At 37.1% G+C, this 18088-nt stretch overlaps 1 non-coding gene across 1 annotated transcript; it reads left to right on the forward strand.

Annotated features, from left to right (window-relative positions):
* The first annotated feature begins 15751 nt into the window (after nucleotides 1–15751).
* TRNAC-ACA lies at nucleotides 15752–15823 on the forward strand. The gene has a single exon. It is a non-coding gene; the product is annotated as a tRNA-Cys (tRNA).
* The last annotated feature ends 2265 nt before the right edge of the window (nucleotides 15824–18088 follow it).

An 18088-nucleotide genomic window follows, 5' to 3' on the forward strand; every position in this document is an offset into this window, starting at 1 on the left:
AAACAAGACAGGGAGCTGACTGTGGCTCAGATTATGAACTCCTTATTGCAAAATTCAGACTTAAATTGATTAATATAGTTAATGTCATTTACCTGTAATATTGCTTTTAATGCACACACCTTGTATTTAATGCATTTGCATTAGAATCAGGAGTAAGACAAGAATGATTTCTATTATCCTTGTTTTTCAATATTTTATTGCAGAATCTAGCCAGTACAATTAGACAAGAGGGAAATAAATAAGCAATATTTATTTTGAGAAGGAAGAGACAAACTCAAGAGTTAGTCATTTCTTTTTTCAGATGACATATTTATGTGTATAGAAAATTCAAGAGGCTTTTCATGTAAATGGTTATAATCACCAGTAGATCATTTATGTTACTGATACAAAATAAATTCACAAAATTCAAGAATATCTCTATACTTAAGCAATAAAAATTTAGTGGGAAACACAAATCTCCATATACTTGGAACAAAACTGAATTCTTGAAAGATAGATTTCACAAAAGATAGATAAGATCTTGGGCTTACCTGGTGGCTCAGATGGTAAATGCAGGGGGCTGGGTTTGATCTTTGGGTCAGGAAGATCCTCTGGAGAAGAGGATGGCTACCCACTCCAGTATTCTTGCCTCAAGAATTCCATGGACAGAGGAGCCTGGCAGGCTACGGTCCACAGTGTTGCAAAGAGTCAGACATGACTGAGCAACTATCACACTATGCAAGAACTTCTTGGACAAAATTATTACCTTCTATTGAATATTACTGAAATAATATTACTGGAATAACATGGGATATGAATGTCTTAATGACATTATAGATAGCCAATTTTACTCAAATTAATCGATAAATGCAAAGCAATTTCAATCAAAATGTGACAGTTTAGAACCAAAGGAAGATCTACAGTGCTTTGCTTGAGCTGTATACCAAATCTCCTCTGTAAAATAAAGGTTTCCATTTCAAAATCTTTAAATAATCTTATCACATTTAAATGCATTAATGAGGAAAATGTTAATGTTAATAGATATGTTAATAGATAAACTAAAAATATTAACTAATAGCTTCAAAATTGTCAAAATTTATTTAAAAAGAGAGACAGTAATCACTATAGTAAACATTTAAACAAATATGCTCAAAACTATAGAGACGTAAAAGAAAGCACAGCCCTCAAAAAGAAAAATCTGTATATTTCCCCCTTCTCGGGAGCAGTGTTCTGTCTGGACCAAGATCAGATTCTGAGTATTTACATGCCCAGGATAGAAAACCACCTATGAGGAATCAGCATTACTTATGCTTACTCCTTGGAAGGAAAGTTATGACCAACCTAGACAGCATATTAAAAAGCAAAGACATTACTTTGCCAACAAAGGTCCATCTAGTCAAGGCTATGGTTTTTCCAGTGGTCATGTATGGATGTGAGAGTTGGACTGTGAAGAAAGCTGAGTGCCGAAGAATTGATGCTTTTGAACCGTGGTGTTGGAGAAGACTCTTGAGAGTCCCTTGGACTGCAAGGAGATCCAACCAGTCCATCCTAAAGGAGACCAGTCCTGGGTGTTCATTGGAAGGACTGATGCTGAAGCTGAAACTCCAGTACTCTGGCCACCTCATGTGAAGAGTTGACTCATTGGAAAAGACTCTGATGCTGGGAGGGATTGGGGGCAGGAGGAGAAGGGGACGACAGAGGATGAGATAGCTGGATGACATCACTGACTCGATAGACGTGAATCTGAGTGAACTCCAGGAGTTGGTGATGGACAGGGAGGCCGGGCGTGCGGCTAGTCATGGGGTCGCAAAGAGTCGGACTGAGTGACTGAACTGAACTGACTGAATTCTTATTGCATCTACATGCCTATGGTGTATATAAATATTCTATTTTTAGAATACATCTGGTTCTTCACATTTTTCTCAATATGAGGTTGTTGTCTTATGGACACTTCCATCCTATCTTTCTTAAAATATAATGTTATTTCTTCTTAGTTTTTACTTTTATATAAATGATATCATGCTGTACTTGTTCTTCTGAAATTTGTTGTTTCACTAAATGTTAGATTTCTAGTAAGCATGTCAATGTTGTAGCTGCAGATAATGAAGAGTTACTTATGTGGACTATCCCATTGTTAATTCAACATAAATTATTTTTTCACTGTTCAGTTGATAGGTATTTGGGTTATTTATAAATTTTTGTCTGTTTTGTTTTGGTTACTATAAAATTGTGCATATTATATACCATCTGCTGTGCATTTCTGGTTGTTTTTCTGACATGAAAAGTATATGCTCTCTGTTACTTATTTCTTTTAGTTTATAAACATTATACACCAAGGGTTATATTGTTGGTTACAAATCTCATAAATATGTACTTCCATGTCTACAATAGAGTAAACAGATAATTACAATAACCATAGCAAGATGACAGTAAGGCAACAAAATCCCAGATTCCTCAGGAATGAAAGTATTGGTACCCCTCACCTAGCATGCAATCTCGATTGGCTGAAATATTGGATGAGAGCAGGGAATTTAAACAAATGTATCCAAAGAGTTCCAGAAGGTAAGAATAAAGAGAACAAATGAGGAGTGATATTTGGAGGAGTAATTAATGAAAATTTCCCATTAATTCATAATGAAAAACATCAAGAAACAACTTCAGGAAACATATAAAAATGAATAAAAAGAAATCTATATTGATACATAAGGAAGAGAAAAAGTTGTTGGTGGTGCTTTTTAAAGGGTTCAGTTTCTAGCTACTGTGAAAGAACTAACTATTGGACTTACCTTCCTATCATGAACAACTATAAAACTGGGTAAAATATAAGAAACAATCATGCCCAGATATTAAACCATAGAAAGCTCAAGATGGTCATCCCAGAGAAAGGGAAACATGTGAGGTTAGCAGCATATTCACCCCCTAACCTAGGAAGAGATTCCTAAATGCAGCAAAGAAAAGTAGAGCTAAAGCAGAACATCTTGGTCTCATTGACACGAGAAGGCTGAGAACACATTTCAAGGCTGTGCAAGCAGCTCAGATTTGCAGGACAGGTTGCCAGAAGGGAAGAGGCAAAGGGGAGCAGGACCCCTGAACATGTGTTCCTTGCTTAAAGTGAGGGTGAAAGTGGAACCAAGAGACTGTACAGTTTTAGGAGAGGCTGGTGTTCTGACCCAATCATAATGGGAGGACATTGTTCATATGAGGACATTCAGCTAATATACTAGTGTGGTTACACTTTAGAAGTAACATCATATCCAAAAGTTACTGCAATATTCCTTATAAAACCCATAACTGAACTTCAACAAAATCAAGTTAGAGATGCTAGTTAATTAACTTGCTACTGTAAAAAAAATTTAACACTCGTTTAAAAAAGACATTAATCTAGTCTTATTACAACTGATTACACATATTAACCAGCTTTCTTGTATATTCTCTAGATATTAGAATAGGTCTCATATGTGTGTGTGTGTGTATGTTTTACCCAAAAGAAGGCAGGAAAAGAGAAAACAATAGGACAACAATAAATGAAACAAATAGCAAATAGAAATATGGTAGAATTAATTCCAAATATATCACTAACTTTGGTCACCTGATGTGAAGAGCTGACTTGTTTTAAAAGACCCTGATGCTGGGAAAGATTGAGGGCAAGGGGAGAAGGGGGCGACAGAGGATGAGATGATTGGATGGCATCACTGACTCAATAGACACGAGTTCAAGCAAACCCGTGGAGATAGTGAAGGACAGAGAAGCATTTGTGCTGTAGTTCATGGGGTTGCAAAGGGTCAGACACGACCTAGTGACTGAACAACAATATCAATAAATACATTAAATGTAAATGAATCAAACATTCCAATTAAAAAGCAGAGGTTATCAGGTTGTATAAAAAGTAAGAACCAACAAAATGCAATCTATGAGATTAACTTTAAAACATAAGACAATTAGGTTTGAAGTAAAATGCTACAGAGGTATATGATATAAATATTAAGTTTATGAAAACCATTGAAAATATGAAAATATATGACAAGTTAAACACATATAAAACTAAGATTTTCAGATAAGAAGTAATAGCAAATATAGAAGGGGGAATTTTATACTGATAAAGGATAATCTCAATAGGAAAACATATAATTTTAAACATGTATGTACTCAATAACAGAATTTCCCCCAAATGAAGCAAAACAGAAGTAAAGAGAGAAAGAGACCAAATTCAAAGATAAAATGAAGATTTTGACTCTTCCTACAGAAACAGTTTGAACAAGCAGACAAAAAAACCCGATAAGGATATAGATGATCTGTCCTCAGAACATTATACCCAGTAACTGAAGAATACACTTGCTTTTTTTTCAAGTGCACATGAAGCAGTCACAGATATATAGTATCCTGGGCCAAAAATCAAGCATTAATAAATTTTAAAAGATAGGCGGTTCAGGATTGGGAAGACGTGTACACCCGTGGCGGATTCATGGTGATGTATGGCAAAACCAATACAGTATTGTAAAGTAAAATAAAGTAAAAGAAAAAAAAGAAAAGAAAAAATAGAAACAAATGACCAGCGTCAGGAGTAGAAGAGGAGGTATTGCTACATACTGTTCAGATCCTGTAAGAATAAGGGAGCATTATCTAAAACTGCAGATCAGTAAGAAATCAGGTAAAAATTTACACATTCCTTCAAAGCTTGTATTTATCTGACACCAAAAAAAACAAAACAAACAGAACACCTGAAAACTATTTATTTATTAAAATAACTAGATTTGTAATACTATATCTTTCTGCAAAGTCCAAACCCAGACACACTTGTGAATCATCAAGCGAATAATACCCTTTTTTACACAAAGTGTTTTGAAAATGGAGGAGGATAAAGTCTGACATGGACATTAGAAGAAAAGAAATGTACAGGCTAAAATCTACTGTGAGTTAAAGATATACGTAGCCAATTGCTCTGTAGTTGAATTCCCAGGAGTTTAACCCGAAGAAACAAAAAGAGAGATACTACTGAAGATTGAACGGTGTAACTACCAGTGTTACACTTTTATCTTACTGTATCTTTTCCATTATATAAGTAAAAATAACATTCAGTATTTTAAATAAAAGTTTTAAAGTTTGTATACACATTTAAAAAGTTTTAGAAACAGAATTTATAAAATAATCAGAGTTCTTTGGGTGATTCACAATTATTTTGATTTGGATTATTGTTTCATGTTGTTTTAAAATTCTTTTTCATTGACCTCTCATCTTGTTATTTAAAGTTAAGAACATTATTTCCATATGTGTAAGCCTGAAGAATGATTTTTGTGATGAGAGCATTAGTGGATGTTATTATCTAGCCACTTTTTAGTCTATTTAAGAGACACTCTGCATAAACACACATATACACACAAAGAGCTGTATATGTGTTTGGTGTAATGTGATTTTATCTTCCCTAAGCTAGATGTCTAAAGGGCTTATTTTTTTCTTGGGTTATTTGGCCTCCCTGATAGGTGATATAAGTTAATTATTTCTTTTGCTTTGATATGGTTTCTTTCTTTGTATAGAGGAAGAAGACCTGATTATATCTTTTGTGGCTCCCATTACTGAGAGTTTCTTTTCTCTTTTGTCAGCTTCTCTCCTCTTTAACAATTTCTCTTGACAGAGAATGACACACCTACCATTTTAGCGATCAATAACTGGGATTATAAATCTTCATTCTTTTCTAGTGTTTTGCCAATGGAGTAATTTATTTCTGCCATGCATGTGGTCATGCCTTAAGGGATATCACACAGTGTCTACACAATAAAATTATCTGGCGTAAAATTCACTACAGATTTTCTTCCCCTGAAAAACAAAAATCATCCTGGTTTTAATGCATTAGCACTGCAGTTATCTTTGCTTAAGACTTAAAAAAAAAAAAAAAGATTAGAAAAGCAATCAAGGAGGAAGAAAGCACAACTCTGATTTCTGTTACTTCTCCATGGGAGCATGTTGTTAAGAACTTGTTATCTTTCACTTGAGAAGTTAAATAAAACTGAATATTTTTTCTTTTTTTTTCTTTTTTTTTTTTTTTTTATTTTTTCTACTACAACTAATTTGGAGCCTTCAATGCAAAAGGTGATATTATCAATCCTCAGATCCATTGTGTTTAACAAAAAACGTGTTGAATGAAATGGTTAGAACTCAAATAGCTTGTCTTTTAAGCTTTAAGTATAGGACATAGAATCAAGAATCTGGTTGTCAGTGCCAACTGCCCCATTGGAAAATTCTTTTGTACAAATCACCCCATTTCTCATAGAGTGTGTATTAGAAGGAACTGGCAGAAGTTTCTAACGCATTCTTCTGTTACCATTACATTTTTTTCCTGGTTATGAAGTGGATACTAAGGTCATACTTTTACATTTTTCACAGGTATATATAGCCAAAAGGAAAGTTATACTGCCTACTCATGGCTTTGAAGACTTTAAGAAGTAAACATTACTACGTAAAGCTTAAATCCTTAGAAAAGATCTCAGTGTTGGGTGAGTTTAAGTCAAGTCCCTTTCACAGATCAGCACAGGAAACCAGTTTGAGATGCAAAGGAGATAACAGAAAAGTAAAAGAAAATATGGGTTTGTGATAAATTCATATTGGATATAATGTTTTTTTTAGTGGAAACTACAGTTTTCTAGAAAAAGTCAAAGGTCTCAGAGGTCTTAAATAATATATTAGCTGAGTGATATAAAAACTAAAGACAGTTTCCTCTTATGTAAAATGAAGAAAGTAATGAAGATCCCCCGGAGAAGGAAATGGCAACCCACTCCAGTACTCTTGCCTGGAGAATCCCATGGAGGGAGGAGCCTGGTAGGCTACAGTCCATGGGGTCGCAAAGAGTCGGACACGACTCAGCGACTTCACTTATCCACTTAAAATGAAGAAATTAGGCCAGGTGATTGTTAGGGTTCTGTCCTGTTACAATATTCCATGTGCCTTTTACTATCTTAATACCCCTTGAGGTTGTGTTCTATCTGTTGGGATATTTAAGTGCCTAAGTCATCTTCTTTGAGATTTTCTTGTTGACACAAACAGATTAGGCTGTTTTGGCCCTAACAGAGATAACTTAAAGAACTGTGTTAGAAATTGCAGCTTATGTAATTCCCAATAGTTCTTTGGAAATTTTCACTCAAATTATATTCTTTGAATCAAGCCATGGCATCAAATTATGTCATTATTTCAGCATAAAACTTTATCTTCTATTTATACAAAGAGACAGATCTGCTCTGAAGCTCTAAAGAAATGCTGGTATAACTAAGAGGCTCAGGCTGGAAATTCCTGTGCATTCTGCATTTCTAATAGACTTACTTCATTCAAACATATCCCTTTAGGAACATGACCTATTATCACACATTTTCAGACATAACCAACATGGCATCTATATAAGGAAATAGTCTACTATATTAATTGGGAGAATTTTAGCTGCTTTAATGAATAACAAATTTCCAGTAGCTCAGTTCTACTGAGGTTTATTTCTCACTCAAGTAGCAGTGGAATGTGGATGTTTCTGGACTCTGGAAAACTTTCTTCTGCGCTGTGATATAGAGACTTCTTTCCCACTTGGAGCTATATCAATCTTCAGGCTTGTAGAGTCCTCTGCTTCCAACCAATAGCCAGGGGGAAAAAGTACAGAGAAAGCATAGCATTTCTTAACCCCTTTAGACTGAAGGCACACACATCACTTCTGTTCTCATTTCTGGCCATAATGAAGGGGAAATGCCAATTCCTGGCTCGGTAGTTTCTTTGCAGAGTGACTCTGTGCTATGAAGGAAAAGCATGGATGTTGACAGCTATCTTTGCTCCACCCAATATATCAATTAATCTTAGAAGGCTTGTGTTTAGAGCTGTCCTTTAGAGCTCAGGTCACTGTGTGTCTTTGTTAAGTGACCACCCATCCATGAACTTTTACCAACTTTCATTAAACCACAAACTGGATTTTTGGCTGTCCTGTCCCAAGCTTGATGGTAGTATTCCTCCATTTATGACTCGTATTTCTCCCACTACACTCATTACTAAAATACAAAGGCATGCCAGAAGGAAAGTGGTTATCAGATAGAGCAGTCCTGGATGAACTTTTATGAAAATGTCTTCTTCAGCAGATTTTTTATCCTTTTTGATTACTAACTCAAAGTACCTGTTTGATAATTCTCCTTGACAATATGATAATGCTTCCTTTTCCCTTTTGAATGCTTCCTTTTTTGACTTTGGTTTCCTTCATTGCAAAATGAAGAGCTTAGATGGAATGACCTTCATGTTCTCTTTATGCTCTAAAATTACTGAAGAGTTTGAAGAGTAATTGTAAGCAATATCAGTAATTACTCATATTGCTTACACATCTTTTGTTGTCATTGTTGTTATGTCATTAAGTCATGTCCAACTCTTTGTGACCCCATGGGCTGCAGTATGCCAGGCTCCTCTGTGCTTTACTATCTTCTGGAGTTTGCTTAGATTCATGTCCATTAAGTCAGTGATGCCATCCAAGCATCTCATCCTTTGTTGCCCTCTTCTCCTCCTGCCCTCAACTTTCCCAGCTTCAGGGTCTTTTCCAAAGTTGGCTCTTTCCATCAGGTGACCAAAGTATTGGAGCTTCAGCTTCAGCATCAGTCCTTCCAATGAATAGTCAGGGTTGATTTCCTTTAGGGTTGATTGATTTGACCTCCTTGCAGTCCATAGGACTATTAAGCATCTTCTCTAGCACCACAATTCAAAAGCATTAACTCTTTAGCACTCAGCCTTCTGTATGGTCCGACTCTCACATCTGTACATGACTACTGGAAAAAATATAGCTTTGACTATGTGACATTTGTCAGCAAGGTGATGTCTCTGCTTTCTAATACACTGTTAGGTTTGTCATAAGCTTTCCTTTCAAGGAGCAAGAATCTTAGTTTCATGGTTTCAGTCACCCTCCACAGTGATGTGGGAGCCCTAGAACATAAAATCTGTCACTGTTTCTACTTTTTCCCCTTGTATTTACCATGAAGTGATGGGACTGGATGCCATAATCTTAGTTTTTTGAATGTTGAGTTTTAATCCTGCTTTTTCACTCTCTTCTTTCACCCTCATCAAGAGGCTCATCAATTCTTCTTCACTTTCTGCCTCTAGATTAGCATCACCTGCATATCTGAAATTATTGATATTTCTCCCCGCAATCTTGATTCCAGCTTGTGATTCATTCAGCCCAGCATCCTGCTCTCCTGTCCAGTCGTCATTCACACTGATGTGTTTTACACACTGACTCTGGTCATGTCTGACTCTGTTGGCCAGTGTGAACTATCAAGCACTTCCTAGCCCCTAGGAACTCTGTTGTAGAGTTTCAGATCATGAAGCATCCTTTCCTGTTACCATTTTAATATCTGGAATCTTGCCTATATCCTCAATTTTACAGTCAGTTTCTCAAAGCGTTATGTCTGATCTTATGATAACTGAACTACTTAACCCTTTAAACATTCCCCCAGCAGATATAATTTTTTTTTCTCTCTGAATCTAATTTAATGCCCATGAATGTGATCCATTTGATGGGACCATCTGTTTTTTTTTTTTCCTTCTGCCAAAGACACTCTGCATATTTTGGCAGCTTCCCTAAGTGTACTAATAACTCATGCCAAGTACAGTTGGAATGCTTCATGAGTCCAGACTCAGAAAGCAACTGAATCAAGCAGTGTTCATCTTAAAATGATGGCTGATTTGTGGTGAGTCAAGAAACACTGGACTATATATCTTAAGGTCTGGAAGAGTAGAAGGATAAGCTAATGTGATAATTATCCTCCAATGGCATTGAAAAGGCTACTTAAGTTATAGAATAGTGACATTTATGGATTTTATTCTCAGAGGTCAATGCCTCAGTTTTTGGATTTGTAACCTCTATCCATGTAAATACCACTGTGGTCCCTTTTGTACACATAACACTCTGCACACATAGACACAGTTGACTGGTTCTGAAGAGGGTGTCTGACTCATGCTGGCTCAAGCACAATTATTCCAGGAGGTAGGTGGATGTAGAACCCAGATGGTGTCTTTATGAAAAACAGCTTGGGTGTTAGAGGTCATCATAAGTTTGTCATATGGACTAGAAAATGAAAGGTAGCATTCTTTTTAGGGGAGGGAGGGAAAGAGAAAGAGAGGGAGAGAGACAAAGATGGATGTGGAAGAAGGGAGGGGCAGAGAGGGAAAGGGAGGGATAGAGAGAAATGGATAGAAGGAAAAATAGAGAGGAACAGAAATGGTAAGATAAAAACTGAGTTCTGATAGCATTTGTGATTCTGGTTTTTCATTGGTTCAGATGTATTTCTCTTCTCAAATTCCATGAGCTATCAAACAATTTCAAAAATTAACCACACCCTTTTTTGCATAAGCAAGCCTTATTACTTGCAAATTAAATATTAATGTTTATGTATGAGGGAAAAAATAGCTTTTTTCCAGTCAACATGAGGGAGGCTTGGCTCAAATATTAATTGTGGCAGAAGAATTCAGATTAAAAATAAAATTTCAATCATCTGGAGGTTTGTTCTTTTTTTCAGTTCAGTTCAGTCGCTCAATTGTGTCCGACTTTTTGCCACCCCATGAATCGCAGCATGCCAGGCTTCCCTGTCCATCACTATCTCCCAGAGTTCACTCAAACTCACGTCCATTGAGTCAGTGATGCCATCCAGCCATCTCATCCTCTGTTGTCCCCTTCTCCTCCTGCCCCCAATCCCTCCCAGCATCAGAGTCTTTTCTAATGAGTCAACTCTTCACATGAGGTGGCCATAGTACTGGAGTTTCAGCTTTAGCATCATTCCTTCCAAAGAACACCCAGGGCTGATCTCCTTTGGAATGGACTGGTTGGATCTCCTTGCAGTCCAAGGGACTCTCAAGAGTCTTCTCCAACACCACGGTTCAAAAGCATCAATTCTTCGGCACTCAGCTTTCTTCACAGTCCAACTCTCACATCCATACATGACCACTGGAAAAACAATAGCCTTAACTAGGATGGACCTTTGTTGGCAAAGTAATGTCTCTGCTTTTGAATATGCTGTCTAGGTTGGTCATAACTTTTCTTCCAAGGAGTAAGCGTCTTTGAATTTCATGGCTGCAATCACTATCTGCAGTGATTTGGGAGCCCCCCAAAATAAAGTCTGACACTGTTTCCACTGTTTCCCCATCTATTTCCCATGAAGTGATGGGACCAGATGCCATGATCTTTGTTTTCTGAATACTGAGCTTTAAGCCAACTTTTTTACTCTCCTCTTTCACTTTCATCAAGAGGTTTCTTAGCTCCTCTTCACTTTCTGCCATTCTTTCTTTAGGAATGGTTATTCAAATGATGACAATTTTCATAATTTACCTGTTATCTAAATATTACATATTTTCCATATATTTAGATTCTGGAGAGTGAGTCATGAAAAATATTTTCATCTTTAAACTGGGCTTTGGGTATTTCATTGGATAAGAGATTGGTATGCATTTGATATCTATATTTTTGTTTTAATATAAATTAATGTCAAAATTTCTTTAAAAAATCTTACAATTCTTATGAGTTACTTTTACCCAAAAGGTTTGTTATAGTTTTCATTTTGTATGCCAGAAAAACCCACAACAAAATTCAGAATGAAATGCAAGAATGTTGTGAGAAATGAGCTTAAAATAAAGCTTTAGTGATTCCTTATGCCTTTATTAAATGTTTCTTTTTTTTTCTTCCATTAAATTTACCTTATTTTAAACTGTAGATCCCTTTTAAGGGAACATGACCTTACTCAGATGTGTTAACTCAGGATCTCTTTCATCCAGGTGGTAGTACAAGGCAATGAATGGTCTCTACTTTTAAGATGAAGCTTTGTGTTGGAACTCAGTCTTAAGAAACTACTATTTATTTATCTTTGTGTATATCATTTAACCTCTTCAAATCTTATTTTGCTCATCTGCAATATATATGATGGTAGTAAAATTTGACATGAAAAATGGTTGCAGAATTAAAGGACACAAAACACTAGATACACAATAGGCAATAAATAAACAATTATTTCAATTTTTAAGTTTCAATTATTAGTCACTGTTATCTTCAACCAGAATAGGAATTCTCTTTGCTTCCCACAAAAGTTTTCATAAGTGAATTGATTCATTCCATTCTTAATATCCAAAAGCATTACTCCTTCAGTGAAAATAGAAGAAACTTTTTTCTCCTTCCCCAAATATTTCCATCAGATCAGTAATTTGCATTATGAGTGATCATCTTTTCATGTGTATCTATCACTCGGAGAGCAGAGGACATAGAGAGATGGAGCCTCTCCTTTTTAAAGTTGTACCACTAAAGAAGGTTTCATCAAAAGGCTCCTATATTCTGATTTCCTATAGAGATTTGCTGAAAGTCACCCAAGTACTTGCTTTCCTTCTAAAAACATCCTCTGTCAGCAGGGTTGAATTCTTTGATTTATTGTCTGTCTTGACTTTCTATCACTGCTGCTGCTGCTAAGTCACTTCAGTCGTGTGCGACCCCGTAGATGGCAGCCCACTAGGCTCCCCATCCCCGTTAATAAGCAAGTATCTTAGTCCACTCCAGTTGCCGTAACAGAATACCATGCGCTGAGTGGCTTAAACAACAGCCAATTATTTTTCACAGTTTTGGAGACTAGAAGTCCAAGATCAATGCTCCAGCAGATGTGGTCTCTCCTGGTTCAGAGACAGTGTCCTTCCCCTGTGCCCTCACATGGTGAAAGAGGCGGGGAGCTCTCTGGGGTCTTGTGGTGGTGTTGGTTTAGGCTTTGAATCCTGTCCGACTCTTTGCGACCCCCTGGACGGCACACCACTAGGGCCCTCTGCCCATGAGATTTCCTAGGCAAGAATACTGGAGTGGGTTGTCATTTCCTTCTCCAGGGGATCTTTCCCCACCCAGGAATTGAACATGGGTCTCCTGTACTCCAGTACTCTTTATCAACTTTTTACCAACTCTTTACCAACTTTACCAAATTTTTTATAAGGTGATTGTTTATGGGACTTCTTTAAATTAATCTTGACTAATTTGCATGATTGTAAAATATTTATACTACTCATTTCATCCTCATATTCCCTACCTACAAAGGAAGCCCATGGTGTCTCACATAAGGGCATTAATCCCATTTATGACAGCTCCACCCTCAAGATCTGCTCACCTCCTGAAGGACCATTTCCTAATACCATCATCTTGGGGGTTAGTGTTTCAACATATGAATTTTGAGGGGACATAACATTCAGTGTATATACTAGGAAAGAAATATGATAGAACTGCATAGCATTTTTCCCCTCTTAAAAAATAAAAGATATAAAAAACATCATATTTTCATTTGGTCAATCAGAAAGTAGAAAAACCACACATGCAATTTTATTTTATTTTATTTATTTATTTTTAAACTTTTTATTTTTACTTTATTTTACTTTACACACATGCAATTTAAAAGAAGACTTTTCTATTCTTTCCTTTTCCTTACCCCCCCAAAAAAAGCTGTTTAAAAAGAAAGTACATTCTAAATTGATGAATGAAAATAGCCTTTGAATGATGGATTAGAAAATGTATTGCATTCATTCCATAAAAAAATAGTCTCATGGTAGAAAATAAATTTGCTCAATACCAAGGTTTTCAATTATTATCAAATAAAACATTTGAGTCATGTATTTCACTATTAAAGTCAAAGAAGGCATTGGTGTCCTGTTGTGATTCATAGTGAGTTTAGCAGATTCGTGATGGCTGGCTTTATTCAAACTTATCATCAAGCATTCTAAAACAATTTTAAAGACAAATTTTCTATTTCATATTACAAATCAGTACAAACAAATCATCATGAATTTTAAAGGCTCACACATTCATTTTAAATATCCATTCTGCACATTTTAATTTTATTATTCATTGGAGACTTAACCCTTATTTTGATCACTAAGAGTTTGCCAGTCTACAACAATGACAAGCAAGGAGCAAGTACTCAAAATAATTTATTTTTATATTAGAAATGTATATTGGGAAGTTCAGCATTTGACAACATCTCCACAGAATGTATCAATTGGTTTAGTTATGATATTTACTTGCTTGCTTCACTAAATTCTAACCAAGAGGGTAGTGAACAAAAGGTAGATGCAACCAAGAGAAGGAGAGAATAAATAGGCTTGCATATTATCTCCCAAATAACATATACCAGTGATCAAGTATCATAAAAGGTTTATTTTCTCTATTCATTTAATGCATAAAATTTTTTATCAGGTGATTGTTTATGGGACTTCTTTAAATTAATCTCAACTAATTTGCATGATTGTAAAATATTTGTAGTATTCATTTCATCCTCATATTCCCTACCAACCTGCATTCCTACTTTACTGCACTTTCCCTTTCTTTCTTTTTGGTTTCTCTGACTCATATAATATGATATCATGTTTCATTTCATTTATAAAAAGGCTTTTCTCACCAACAACTTAAAGATCTTGTAGATATCAGCATGCTACATTAAACATAACCAACAGTTGACTTATTGTAAGTCAGTAATGTGTTATAACAATGAAGAGGCATGAAAAAGATAAAGTATTTAAAATGCAATTTTATGGTATTATGAGAGCTCTTCAAATGCATATGCACATGGCCATTTTACCCTTTGCCCCACTGCTGGGAGGGCTGGGGCATTAAAATAGAAAGCAAGAAGCGTCAGAGATAAATATATGTGGTTTCCAGGGGGCAGGCACTTCACTGAGGCATTGTCCTTGGAAGTTATTCATTCTTATAAAAAACATAAGGAAGGGGTCAATTATTCCACCTGGTATATGGCAGCAGAGGTACAATCATGATGTTATGGTCATAGTAAGGAAGGAGGGTGGATCTAGAAAAACTGCATTACTTGGTGACCAGAGCCGTGGTTGCTAACTTTTATAGGTCTTCTATCACCCAGTCACTATAACAGAGTCAGTCCCACCGTGAGAGAAACCTGTTTTTGCTTTTTAAAGAATGATCAATATAATAGTATATTTATGCAATTTTTGTTAATGCCTCAATAATGGCTAAGTAAATTCTGTCATACTTCATGCACTATTACCAATTCACTCAAAAAAAAAAAAAATCATGCATGATAAGTCACATTGTTTGTCAATCTCTTACTACATTTCGAACCCTTCCAGAAAACCCAGGGTGAAGTTCAAGTCAGCCCACAGTTAATCTGCAGAAAATCCACTCCAAGTGACTTTCCCCTACCCCTACCACTTCATGTCCCATAACTGGAGAATCACTGTCAAGAGATATATTGGGTCCTCAGGAGTGAATATCTTAAACTCCACTTTGGCCAGGGCAACTGATCAAACAAGTGAAGTCTTGAGAAAGGTTTCAGTGGGATCACGTGAAACATTAATTCCATGTAGGAAATGGGTACTATCACAGATGGATGCAGAGCCCCAAAAGTGAAGTGTGAAAGATGAAAAGAGTAACGTAAGTTTTCCTAATTAGAGACAGATATGAAGAGACAGATAGATAGAGCAGGCAGACTAATAGTATTAACATACCAGCAATTGTAACAGCAGTAACTGTTAAAGTGGGAAGCCCCAGACATTCAGAATCTGAGTGTGTCTGTGAACTTCCTTTAGTCAGGATATTTTCAGAAATCCTATGGGAAGAAGACAGCTGACAGGAGGTTGACTGAACCTGAGGTGATCAGAATAAGGACAAAGACTATCTCTCTTACTCAGGACAGATTTTATGAACCTTCAGAATGTGTAACAGGCAGTTCCATTAGAGTGATGTTTATGACTTTAAGTTTGAATTTAGTTTTAGTTAGACTATACATGAAGGACTTCCCTGGTGGCTCAGATGGTAAAGCATCTGCCTACAATGCAGGAGACCCAGGTTCGATCCCTGGATGGGGAAGATCCTCTGGAGAAGGAAATGGCAACCCACTCTAGTACTCTTGCCTGGAAAATCCCATGGACAGAGGAATCTGATAGGCTGCAGTCCATGGGGTCGCAAAGAGTCAGACACGACTGAGTGACTTCACTTAGACTATACATGTCTCCACAGTGTTGATTTTTTTCTTATCTATATCTTTGTCAAATGATACTTAAAAAATCTGCATTCTGGGGCTTCCCTAGTGACCCAGTGGTTAAGAATCTGCAGTGCGGGGGACACCAGTTGGATCCCTGGTCCTAGATCCCACATGCGGCTGGGTTACTAAGCCTGTGAGCCACAACAACTGAGCCTATGAGCTCTAGAGCCTGTGCTCTGCAACAAGAGAAGCCGCTACAATGAGAAGCCCACAGAGTACCCCCCAACCATGCCACAACTCGAGAAAACCCTCCTGCAACAACAAAGCAAGCTGCACTGGGGGGAGCAGTGCAGCTCCTCCCAACACAAATCTGCATTTGTAAATTAGAACAGGGATCCTCAACCTCAGGGATCTAATGTTTGATGATTTGAAGTGGAACTGATGTAATAATAACAGAAATAAAGTACACAACAGATGTAATGCACGTGAATCATCCTGAAACTATCACCTGCTCCCCTGGTTTATGGAGAAATTTTCTTCCCCAAAACAGGTCCCTGGTGTCAAAAAGGTTGGGGACTGCTGAGTTAGAAGATTAAAAAAAAATTGAACTCAGATGCATTTGACTAGTTACATGGTAATAATCTAGGGACTAGGGCAAGTCCACTCTAGATGAATTTTTAGATGTCTTCCTGGGCACCTGTTATAACTCGAATAGGGAGTTTCTGAAGGGGCACAGGCCTTAATATGCTGCCTGTTGTATGCTGCTAGAGACACAGGCACACTGAGAAGCTTTATTACTCTATTTTTTCCTGCACAATTTTGTATTATTTCAGGGGAGAACAACAGTACGCACACACACACACACACACACACACAAACACTCATGCACATGAATCTGTCTATATCCCTACTCATTTAAAGCATTTCTTCTCCCTCTTCCTTTGTGGTCTTCTTCACCGGGGAAGAGAATCATGCAGGATAAAGTCACATTGTCAGCTTCTTCCTATATTTGGAATCCATCCAGAAAACCCAGGGGGAAGTTCAAGTCAGCTAAAGTTAATCTGCAGAAAATCCACCCCATGTGACTTTCCCCTACCCCACCACTGCTGATCTTTTCATGTATTCTTTATAAAGAATCCATCGAACTTTAATTAATATGAAAAATTCAGGTTTTCATCTGATTGAAATGTGACTGACATCATGCTGCTACTGAGAGTGAAACAAAGTACAAGCATGGCAAAAATAAAACGTGAAATCTGATGCCTGCCACAGCTTTGTCTTCTCACTGCCAAACCATCTCTCCCATTCCCATGAGACATGAGACAGAGGTATCAACAGCATTTCCCAGGAATCGTGAGTCCACGTCTACAAACAGGGACACACTTGAAAGATGTCTATACTCAAGAAAGAACACAGTTCATTACCCGTCAGATGAATCAGCCATCTTTAGTTCCAGAAGTCCAAGTTAAAAATGATCCAGTTCTAGATACATGATTCCAGACAGGCCAATGGGTAAAAAGAAGGAAAAAGTCTTTGAAGTGAAAACACATGTACCTACACCTGTTTGCTGTTTGCCCATGTACATCTTTATTCTCATGTTCAGTTGTTCAGAGAGGCACAGATGTATTCTTGGGAGGGAGCTGTGCAGCACAAGGTGTCTTGCTCTCAGCTCTTACCATTAACATCCTGCTTGCCCTGACCAGGTTGCCCTCATGTTGATGCATTCTGCTCACACATGTGTGTAACATTTGTGCCCTGATGTCAATCACACACTGCCTTTACAAAGACTGATGATCCTACATCCTGCTTCCTCCACAGAACCCACGCTACTGTCGTAGCAATACATAAAGGCTTAAAAAGTGACTGCAAGAGCAAAATTAACACGTCTTTCATTTCAGTAAAATAACTTGGGCATTGCGCTTCAAAAATTTATAGCTGTCAGTTAAAAAATGATCAAACCCCCCCTTTTGTCTGCCATCATGGAACGTGTGGTTTGCCCCCTTCTTCGCCATGTCCTCTCATAAGACGTTCAGGCTCAAGCAACGCCTGGCCAAGAAACAGAAGCAGAATTGTCTCATTTCCCCATGGATCTCACTGGAAACTGATAATAAAATCAAGTGCAACTCCAAAGGAGACCCTGGAGAAGAACC

This window comes from Oryx dammah, unplaced genomic scaffold (genome assembly GCF_014754425.2).
Source record: "Oryx dammah isolate SB20612 unplaced genomic scaffold, SCBI_Odam_1.1 HiC_scaffold_10, whole genome shotgun sequence".
Lineage (NCBI taxonomy): Eukaryota > Metazoa > Chordata > Mammalia > Artiodactyla > Bovidae > Oryx > Oryx dammah.